This window comes from Penaeus chinensis, chromosome 23 (assembly GCF_019202785.1).
Source record: "Penaeus chinensis breed Huanghai No. 1 chromosome 23, ASM1920278v2, whole genome shotgun sequence".
NCBI lineage: Eukaryota > Metazoa > Arthropoda > Malacostraca > Decapoda > Penaeidae > Penaeus > Penaeus chinensis.
Window position 1 is genome coordinate 6,116,124 of NC_061841.1, and position 11,326 is coordinate 6,127,449.

At 46.3% G+C, this 11,326-nt stretch overlaps 1 protein-coding gene across 2 annotated transcripts in view; it reads right to left on the reverse strand.

Annotated features, from left to right (window-relative positions):
- The window catches only part of LOC125037322 (nuclear receptor coactivator 6-like), an 83,801-nt gene extending 73,203 nt beyond the window's left edge, over positions 1–10,598 (reverse strand). For both annotated transcript variants that reach the window (XM_047630414.1, XM_047630412.1), the window contains exon 1: positions 8,023–10,598. The gene's annotated coding sequence lies outside the window, so the exon portion shown is untranslated. The remainder of the gene's footprint in view (positions 1–8,022) is intronic.
- Between the last annotated feature and the right edge of the window lie 728 nt (positions 10,599–11,326).

Consider the following 11,326-nt stretch of genomic DNA (forward strand, 5'->3'; position numbering starts at 1 on the left):
TGAGAGGAGGGGGAGAAAGGAGGAGGAGGCAGGGTGGGGGCGGGAGAGGGAGGGAGGGAGGGAGGGAGAGTGGGAGGAGAGGGGGAGAGGGGGAGGGGGGAGGGGGGAGAGAGGGAGGGAGGGAGAGGGGAGAGAGAGAGAGAGAGAGAGAGAGAGAGAGAGAGAGAGAGAGAGAGAGAGAGAGAGAGAGAGAGAGAGAGAGAGAGAGAGAGAGACAGAGAGAGACAGAGACAGAGAGACAAAGACAGACAGAGACAGAGAGACAAAGACAGACAGAGACAGAGACAGACAGATACAGAGAGACAGACAGATACAGAGAGACAGAGAGACAGAGAGACAGAGAGACAGAGAGACAGAGAGACAGAGAGACAGAGAGACAGAGAGACAGCGAGACAGACATACAGAGAGAGAGAGAGAGAGAGAGAGAGAGAGAGAGAGAGAGAGAGAGAGAGAGAGAGAGAGAGAGAGAGACAGAGTATGAAAGCAAGCTAATGAGTGAATCAAAAAATAGTGAGAATAAAAATAAGTGTGAAAGTGAGAGTGAGCACGCGAGCGAGGGAGCGAGGGAGTGAGCCAACGAGTAGTCAGAGAAATAGTGAGACGGGGAGCGAGAGCGAGATAAGAGAAAAGAGAAAGGACGAAGAGCGAAGAAAAAGAAAAAGAGGAAGGACGGACGCGGCCCAGAGGGAATAACAAAAATAACATTACCAAAAAATGGCGAAATAGGCAGGATGGGCCGCAAGCGGGAGGCGGAGCCAAGTCGGCCGGTAGTGGGAGGGTCCAAGGTAAGAGGGGGAGTGGGAGGAGTGGTAGAGGGAGAAGGACAGGTGGGAGGGTCTTAGTTGAAGGAGACAGGGAGGAAGAGGGAGGTAGGGCGGCGGGGGGTAAGGGGGTGAGAGAGGTGGGAGGGTCTTAGCTGGAGGGGACAGGGAGAGAAGGAGGTGGGGGGTAGATGTGGGAGGGTCTTAGCTGAAGGGGACAAGGAGACAGGGGGGAGAGGAGAGAGGGGTGGGAGGGACCAAGGAGAGAGAGAGGGGGTGGAGAAAGTGGGAGTGGTTGGAGGAGAATAAAGAAGGGAAGAGGAAGTAGAGAACGTATCAGAAAACGGAGAGGTGGAAAGGAGGAGGGCAGAGAGAGGCGAGGGAACGGTAGAAGTGGGGGGCAAGGGAGGGATGGGTTGTGAGTGGGAAGGGTAGGGAGAGAAGGGCAAGTTGTGGGAGGGCAAGAGAAGAGAGAGAGAGAGAGAGAGAGAGAGAGAGAGAGAGAGAGAGAGAGAGAGAGAGAGAGAGAGAGAGAGAGAGAGAGAGAGAGAGAGAGAGCAAGGGCAAGGACACGGGTGAGGTAAAGTGAAAGAGCATGCGAGAGGGTAGGGGAGGGAGGGAAGGGTGGAGAGGACAAGAGAGCGAACAAGAGAGAGAGAGGGAGATAGAGAAAGAGAAAGAGAGAAAGAAAATGAGAAAGAGAAAGAGGGAGATGAGGGAGATGAAGAAAGGAAAAGGGGAATGTTACCAATTGCCCCTAATCAAAATGATCCCTCAGCTTGCACATGTCCCTCCCCACCCCATCCCCTCTCACCTTCCCATACCCTCTCACCTCCCCATACCCTCTCACCTCCCCATACCCTCTCACCTCCCCATACCCTCTTGCCTTCCCACCTCCCATCCCTATCCCACTTCCCCTCCCAACGTCCACCTCCTCTCTCCTCTTCCCTATCCACCTCCCATCCCTATCCCCTTTTCCTCCCACCCCTCCTCTTCCACTCTCCTCCTTCCTCTATCCCCCTGTTTCCTACATCCACGCCTAGGCATAAACCCAACCCAGCCGTTCCTGGTATACAGACATGGATAAAATTTATGGCGGAAAATGAAGGAGAAAGAGGAGAGGGAGGAGGTGGACGAAGAGGAGAGGGGGGAGGAGGAGGAGAGGGAGAGGGAGAGGGAGAGGGAGAGGGAGAGGGAGAGGAGAGGGAGAGGGAGAGGGAGGGGGAGGGGGAGGAGGAGGAGAGGGAGGAGGAGGAGGAGGAGGAGGAGGAGGAGGAGGAGGAGAGGGAGGAGGAGGAGAGGGGAGGGAGGAGGAGGAGAGGGAGGAGGAGGAAGAGAGGGGGGGGGGGAGATGATGATGATGATGATAAGGAGGAGGAGGAAGTGGAGGAGAACGACGAGGAGGAGGAGGGCGAAGAGGAGAAGGGGGAGAAAAAAGAATCAGCGTGGAAGACGGAAGACAAAAATGAGCAAGAGGAGCAGGGGGGGGGGGGGCAGACAGCAATATGAGGAGGCGATCGAGAGACAGGAGGAGAAGCAGACACATAAGAAGGAATGAGAGAAAACGCACGAGAATAAGTTAAAAACGGGAAGGGAGCGAAGGAGACCAAGAGCGAGAAGTCTGAACAGCGAGGAGAGGAGCCAGAGGTGGAGGAGGAACGAAGGAGTGCTCCACAGGGACCTGAACAACCCCTGGAGGCGTCCCCTGTCTGCCCCTACCTGGGGGTGGGTGGAAGGAGGGGCGGAGCCTACGCGATGTGGGAGGAGCTTCGGGCCGCAGCGGGGGTAGCCAGGGAGGTTGTGTGTGTGTGTGTGTGTGTGTGTGTGTGTGTGTGTGTGTGTGTGTGTGTGTGTGTGTGTGTGTGTGTGTGTGTGTGTGTGTGATGGAAAGTGAGAGGAAGATAAAGGAGGAGAGGGAGGGGGAGAAGATGGGGAGGGGAGAGGGAGGGAGAGGGGGAGTCAAAGTGAGAATGAGAATGATAAGCAGAGGGAGGTTGAGAGGGTAATGGTACAAGTATATGCGTGCGTATGTGCGTGTTTTGTCTACGTATGAATGTGCCACAGCGTGTGCGTGGGTGGGTATACGTGCAATTATGGCCATGTGCTGGATGTGTGCCACTTTGGTTCTGCTACGTCTACCCATCGTATGTACACAGGACACAACTAACAAATATTACCATCTTCCAGCAGACACGACACATACATACAAATACATATACATATATATAAATATATATATAAATATATATATAAATATATATATATACATATATACATATATTTTATATTATATATATTATACATTATATACATTATAATATATATATATAATACAAACATGTATGTAATATATATAATATATACTTAACATACACATAACACACAGTATATAATATATATACACATGAGAGAGAGAGAGAGAGAGAGAGAGAGAGAGAGAGAGAGAGAGAGAGAGAGAGAGAGAGAGAGAGAGAGAGAGAGAGAGAGAGAGAGAGAGAACCACATGTGCAGACCAAATGGCATTTAATGTAGATGCAGCGACTCCCAAACAGCACATAACAGATCACGGGCGCATGTTCCTCTACCGCAATGCATACCCCCGGTTACCCTCTTCGCCACATGGCACCATGGACCTGCGAGGACGTATTAAACCGCTTTCCACCTCCACCTCCACCTCCTCCAGAACTTTTTATAAATAAATAATTTCGTTATAGCAACAGCTGTCAACACAGGCGGGCGGACGAGGGAGACAACGAAAAGAACGAAAATAGCCATCAGTCACGAAAATCGTCAACAATACGGCCTCCCCCCTCCCTCCCTCCCTCCCGGTTCACCACCCTGCTACTTCGCGACACCTTTGGCGACGATAATGGCGCTCCCCACCCCATTGCAATCTTTTCAGAGGCGCGCGGCGTACCCTGAAAACCTCCGATCCGAGTAACCCCCTTCTTCCATACCCTGTGTGCAACCCCCTCGACACAGACACAAAGACGAGAGGGAGGGAGAAAATGGGGGAGAGGGAGAGAATGGGGGAGAGGAAGGGAATAGGGGAGAGGGAGATAATAGGGGAGAGGGAGATAATAGGGGAGAGGGAGAGAATGGGGGAGAGGGAGAGAATGCGGATAGGGAGAAGATGAAGGAGAAAGGGGGAGGGAGAGGGGAGGGGAGAGAATGGGGGAGAGGGAGAGAATAGGGGAGAGGGAGAGGATGGAGGAGAAAGAGGGAGGGAGGGAGGGAGGGAGGGAGGGAGAGGGTAGGGGGAGGGAGAGAGGGAGGGGGAGGGAGAGAGGGAGGGAGAGGGGGAGGGGGGAGAGAGGGAGAGAGGGAGAGAGGGAGAGAGGGAGAGAGGGGGAGAGAGGGGGAGAGAGAGAGAGAGAGAGAGAGAGAGAGAGAGAGAGAGAGAGAGAGAGAGAGAGAGAGAGAGAGAGAGAGAGAGAGAGAGAGACGCAATGACGTAACATTTCTGGCTGCCTATATGCTGTAAGACAAGTGCGAAAACTTGAGGTAGGTCAGTAAAGAGTTGGGTGCCAGGCGGTGAGGAGACGAAGGGGAGGGAGGGGGGAGGGGGGTATGGGAGGAAGAAGCAGAAGAGGAAGTAGAGGGAAGAAGTGGGGAAAGAGTAAGAAGTAGGGAAGAAGTGGGAAGAAGGGGATGGGAGAAGGGAAGGAGTAAGCAAGAGGGAAAAAGGGGGAAGGAGTAGGAAAGTGGGAAAAAGTGGGAAGGAGTTAGGGGGGGTAAGGATAGGAGTATGAGGGAGGGAAGAAGGGATAGAAGTAGGGAGGGGAACGGAAATGAGGGGAGCGGTGGACGAGAGGAAAAAGGGAAAAGGTGTGTGGTATGTGGTGAGTGCATATTACGTGCATGAGGTAAAATGTGTATATGCGAGTGTACTGTATAAGTGTCTGCATGTAGATGCAATTGTATGTATATGAAATACGTTTAACCAGAAGTACAAACGATGTACATGTGTGAGTGTGAGTGTATACATAGATGTTGTATGTATACGAGTGTATACGTCGAGTTTGTATGAGTATGACTGTATACGCATGTGTACTGTGTGTTTTTAAGAATATGTGCTCGTCCTAACAAATGTATATGTAGATATGTGTACACGTGGGTGTGTATGTACATGTGGATGTGGGTGTACATGTGGGTATGTATGCACATGTGGGTATGTATGCACATCTGGGTATGTATGCACATGTGGGTATGTATACACATGTGGGTATGTATGCACATGTGGGTATGTATGCACATGTGGGTATGTATGCACATGTGGGTATGTATGCACATGTGGGTATGTATGCACATGTGGGTGGGTATGTAGGCACGTGTGGGTATGTAGGCACGTGTGGGTATGTATGCACATGTGGGTATGTGTGTACATGTGGGTATGTGTGTACACGTGGGTATGTATGCACACGTGGGTATGTGTGTACACGTGGGTATGTGTGTACACGTGGGTATGTGTGTACACGTGGGTATGTGTACACGTGCGGGTGTATGTGTGGGTATGTGTGGTATGTGTGTACGTGGTGAGTGCAAATTATATGTGTACGTTGGTACGTCTGGGTATTTGTATGTGTGCATATGTGGGTTTATGTGGGGGGGGGGATGTGTGTATGTTAGTATGTGTGGGTATTTACATGTGTGGATTTGTGTGTGTACGTGTGGGTATGTATGCACATGTGGGTGTGTACATGTGGTTATGTATGCACGTGTGGGTGTATGTGAGGGTATGTGTGGGTATGTGTACATGTAGGCATTTGTACTTATGGGTGTGAACGTGTGGGTATGTGATCGTGTGGGTATGTGTACGTGGGTATGTGAACGTGTGGGTATGTGTACGTGTGGGTATGTGTACGTGTGGGTATGGGTATGTGTACGTGTGGGTATGTGTACGTGTGGGTATGTGTACGTGTGGGTATGTGTACGTGTGGGTATGTGTACGTGTGGGTATGTGTACGTGTGGGTATGTGTACGTGTGGGTATGTGTACGTGTGGGTATGTGTACGTGTGGGTATGTGTACGTGTGGGTATGTGTACGTGTGGGTATGTGTGTACGTGCGAGTATGTGTACGTGCGAGTATGTGTACGTGCGAGTATGTGTACGTGCGAGTATGTGTACGTGCGAGTATGTGTACGTGCGAGTATGTGTACGTGTGGGTATGTGTACGTGTGGATATATGTTTACATGTGGGTTTGTGTTTACATGTGGGTTTATGTGTAAGTGTGGGTTCACGAGTGCATACGTGTGGGTATACATGTACATGTGGGTATACGTGTACATGCATGTGTATATATTATATATGTGGATATACGCGTACATGCATGTGTATATGTGTACTTGTGTATGTGTGGATATACATATATGTCTGGATATATATGCGTATGTCCGGGTATACGTGTATGTGTATGTGTGGGTATGTGTGTGTGTATGTGAATGTGTGCGTGCGTGCGTGTATGAATGTGTGTGTGTGTGTATGAATGTGTGTGTATGATGTGTGTGTGTGTGTGTGTGTGTGTGTGTGTGTGTGTGTGTGTGTGTGTGTGTGTGTGTGTGTGTGTGTGTGTGTGTGCGCGCGCGCGCATATATATGTATATGCATGTGCGTATGGGAATATGTGCAAGTACATGTTTATATATTCATGCATGTAGAGCAAATTCGTGTGTGCAGGACAGGTGTGTGCGCCTCCCGCCTCCTTCCTCTGCGCTCCCACCCAACACCTGTATGCACCACGTGTGCAGTCTGCCCCACCCACGGCCCCAACCTAAGTCTGCAGAACCTCGAGCCTCGCCCCTTCGCCCTGAGGCCGCCCTGATGCCCCTGGGACAAGCAGTGCCCGAATCCTCCTAGACCCTTGCTGAGGAGAGCGAAGGAGCGTGCCATAAGGGCCGGGCGGGGGAGGGAGGATGCCATGAGCGGGCGGCCGCGGGTCATCCCATGAGACAGAGAGAGAGACGTCTGGCGTCGCCATTACTGCCCACAAGCCTCTACTGCTTCACCACTATCACCACCACGACCCAAGTAGGAACACACAGCAGTAGAGACCATTATTGAATGAGTGTGTGTCGTAAATAGGTGGCTGGTGCTGGTGGAAGAGGCGTGTCCACGGGGGCGGGGCCACCGCACCAGCAGCCAATGGCCGCGCGTTGAACTGCGGTGCCGCTGGCTCAGCCAATCAGCGCCGTTCTCCGCACACACACAATTTGACGGAATTTACAAGTGACGTTCCTATATGTTGAACGTGGAGCTGAACACTCCCCTACTCCAGTGTTCCTGAAAGCTTGGTGAGGATCAGTAAGGCAGCAGAAGGCGAGGACGACGATGCCTGGCACCCAGTGCCACGCGAAGTCTACCCGACGGTGCCATGGCCCTCTCCTGCCCCGCTCCGCTCGGCCATCCGCCCCGGCCTACTCGACGCTCTGGGATAACATTTTACGGCCACACCAACACCGCAGCTGTCAAAATCCACCTCGACAGTGCAAAACTTCAGTGCTGAACCTATATAAATATTCTACAGTGATATGAAGTGATGTTATTTAAAAATGACGCCACATATATATGCGTTCATGAGCGCAGAGAGAACGCACTTGTGCATTTCACTCGCACGATTTTACCCAGAAAAGTTTTAGTAACAATACTCCAGAAAATGAACGACAAATATATATATCACCAATGACAAACCAAAATACCCATCAGAAACAGGTTGTTTTCATCAGTGCTGAAAAGATCACAGAAATGCCAAAATATCACGCTAATCCATTTTCTTTGATAGCCACGAACGCTGACACCACAACAAATGTAAAACACAAGTCGGAAAAAATATCTGAACCTTCAATACCTCGACACTGAAGGGCAACATGTAGCATTCTGTCCGGCGATTATTTCTTATGTTATGCACTTTGTACACTGTGTGCCACGCTGAGGTAAGGGCAAGAAATAAAACCACTCGTAGGCGAGAAAATAACACTGGCAAGAACAAAACTCGGGACAATGCCGTCGCCGCGGGACCGACACACACACACACTCACACGCCGCTCACACACAAACACTTGCGACGCACACGGAACTAAGCCACGTCCCCGACCAAAATCTAATTTCCTCTTCGATTTCCCACCCACCGCACTCCACTTCCATCACACTTCTCCTTTTTCCATGCACGAGAGTGTTAGACGCGCGTTGGTGCCTTGGTCATGGCCGAAACTCATGTTTTCCCTCATATTTTTATCAGTAAAATAATAATCAAGACACACTCACCCATCCTCTAACGTTCCAGGGCGCTACGGGGCCGCCCTCCGCCGCGCACGGGCTCCCGGCATCGGGTTGCCACCACGCGCCTTTCATCTCCGTTATCTCAGCCTTTTTCCTACGCTAGTACCCTCCCTTGCCCTTGCTGGGGCCCCACAGTTCGCATGGCGTAAAATGAAGATGCATTGCTCGACGTAACTCGAGATGAGGATATGCCCCGAGACGAGATAATGGGCGAAACATCCGCATCCGGTGGGTTATCGTACAACAAGGTGCCTCTTGTTGTGACCCATTCTATCCATGACGTCATCGCGCAAGCCCCGCCCACCGGATCGTGTCCGCGAGGTTCCCACCTCTTCTTCCTAACTCAACATTCGTTTCGCCTCCATTCACTCACTCATTTCTGCATGGTATCAAAGCCGAGAGGGAATCCTAATGCAAACTGATATCCCGGAGAAAGACGCCTTATGTATCGCATTTTAATGACGTCACTCGCAAACATCACGCCGGTGAGGGCCGGATCTGGGATGGGAGGGGGTCGTACAGCAGCAACAACATTTATTATGTTGACGAAGCGGAATATATAGAAACCCTGCCATTATGAGGCACTTGCTCACCGATGCACTGGTGATGCATGGCGTCCACCCACCCACCCACATCACGCCATTTTCGCTAAAATCTAGGTCAGATAGTCGGTAATTAGTTACACGTCAGGCATGGGTGTCTGGTGGCTGGGCTATTCTCTCCATCTGCCTCGTTCTGCAAAGCCAGGACAGACACGTAAATCTCCATTCTCCCTCCATTATAAAGCAAAAACCCAGACTGATAAGGACCCTCCTCCTCGCCCGACTCCTCTATGGGAGCAGAATGAGACCCTAGCATAGAGGATCTAGAAAATTGCAAGTCGAAATGCTAGCTCTCCAAATAGCATTTCCTGACAAGAGGCCGAACGGACCAATGGGAGCGCGAGGTGGGCGGAGCCAAACGATGACGTCACTCGTCCAACGCGCATGGCTCTAGTATGAAGAGTGAGTTGGAACCGAGGGATTTTTTAAATTATTTTTTTCCCTGATTAATAATTTAGCTCTCGAAAATGAGTGGATGGTTTTGGGTAAATAGCGCGTGGTTAGGGCTCTATTTAGGATTTCGTTGTGAATTGAGCCCTCGATGTGGCTCCGCGAAGGAAACACGAAGCAGCAACCGTGATATGAGTCCAACCTTCAACCCACAAATCGTGAAAAACAGCTGACGTGAACTTTCTCTTGCTGATGTGATCTTTTAAACCTGTTCATCGCATGATATATATATATATATAAAAAAGACGGAAGAATTTCATAAAATCTCAGCCTTATCTTAAACCGGAATCGTCACCAAAGATTTTATAGAAAGGAAAGAATTGGTAACTTTTTCTCCCTCTTCTTTATGTTTCTTTCCATTGTACTGTGGGTGGTTTCATTGACCATTGTTACGCAAGGAATAGTAAACGGTTGTACTCCCTCTACGCCCATATACGTGTACCTGGCGCATGTGAACGCGTGGTTTCCGGTCTTCAGTTCATAATCTTTTTAAGTGACAGACATGACTTAATAGTTGATTGTCGGTAATTATCACTTGCAGCCCATTGGTATTATTATAATTAGAGAAAATGTCATTTTGTCCATACCATAGTTGTTCTTGCGATGGGCTATTACGTAATTATCGTAATTATCGTTTGGTAATATTACTGTTCCGTTGATAAAGATAATGATATCCGAAAAAAATGTCAAGGAATGAAAATTATGATGACATTAATTTAACATCTCCGATTTTACTATATTAAAATAGTCATAATTTCTTGTATTACAGTTTATATTTACATATAGATATTCTCTTTCCAGTGCTTGTTGAAGTAAATGCCATGAGGCAGTTAAGTCTCCAAGTAGTTTCTTAAAAAAATAATAACTATTACTTGATTTCAATATGTGAATTGTCTTGTTACAGAGATAATTTGCCATTTCCTTGCTTCCTTCAGAATGGTTATAATTTGTTTTTTATTATTTTATTCATTATGTTTTAGGCACAATGTAATATTTCATGTTCTGATTTTATTTGTCATAGTATGATGGTAGAATTCTGTCTGTCTTTATAAATTATTGGTTTCCATAGAGCCTATGACATTATCATTGTACTTTAGAATAGTTGTAATGGAAGATATGGGGTAATTAGTCATATTAATATTTGATTAATTGTTTTTGTTATTATCATCATCATTATATTTATTATTATTATTATTATTATTATTATGATCATGATGATGCTGGTTATTCTTATTGACATTAGAATTACATTGTTATTTTTTTATCATCATCATCATTAACTTCTATTCTTGGCATCAGTATCATATTATTGTTCCTGCTACTACTGCTGATTGTACCACTACTACTATGTGTTGGTATTAGTGTTACTTTTGTTATAATTACCTCTAATGAAAGGCTAGGTTTTATATTATTAGACTTTTTATGAAAATAATAGCAACAATAATATTGTTGTTATCATTATGATAACTTTAAAATAGCAGTAATGTAATGATAATGATATTGATAATTATCTTTATTATTATTGTTGCTGTTGACATTTTTACTGTTATTATTGTTGTTAACGTTGTTATTCATATTAATATTACTTCCGTTATTATTATTATGATCATTATTATTATTATTATTATTGATGTTATTATTTTTATTTATTTTAACTAGTTGGTTATTCTTATTTTGTTTGTATCATCATTTATTAAATATCATTAGACTATTAGTAATGTAACTGTAACAATTGCTGTTAAAAGGAATGTTACTCATTCTATTATTTTTACAGTAGGTAATAGTTATTTTTGCACTTTTCTGTCATTGATTTTTGCTGTTATTATCTAGATTATCATGAATTATTATCATCATCATCAGCAGCAGTTATTATTATTATTATCATCATTACTTTTTTATAATTATTTTTCAAAATGACAAAAGTTATGCTGTTATTATTATCATTAGTACGGCTACTACTTTTTTATTATTAATTTTATTATGTTTAAAAGTAACATCATGGTTATCACTGATGCTGTTATTGTTGTTATTATTATTATTATTATCATTATTATTATTATAATAATAATAATAATTATTATTATTGTTATTGTTATTGTTATAATTATTATTATGATTAGTATTGCTATTGTTATTAAAAGTTATTATTTTATTTCTTTTTTATGTTATTATTATTATTGTGAAATTTCTTGTTATTATTATCATCATCATCATTATCATTATCATTATCATTATCA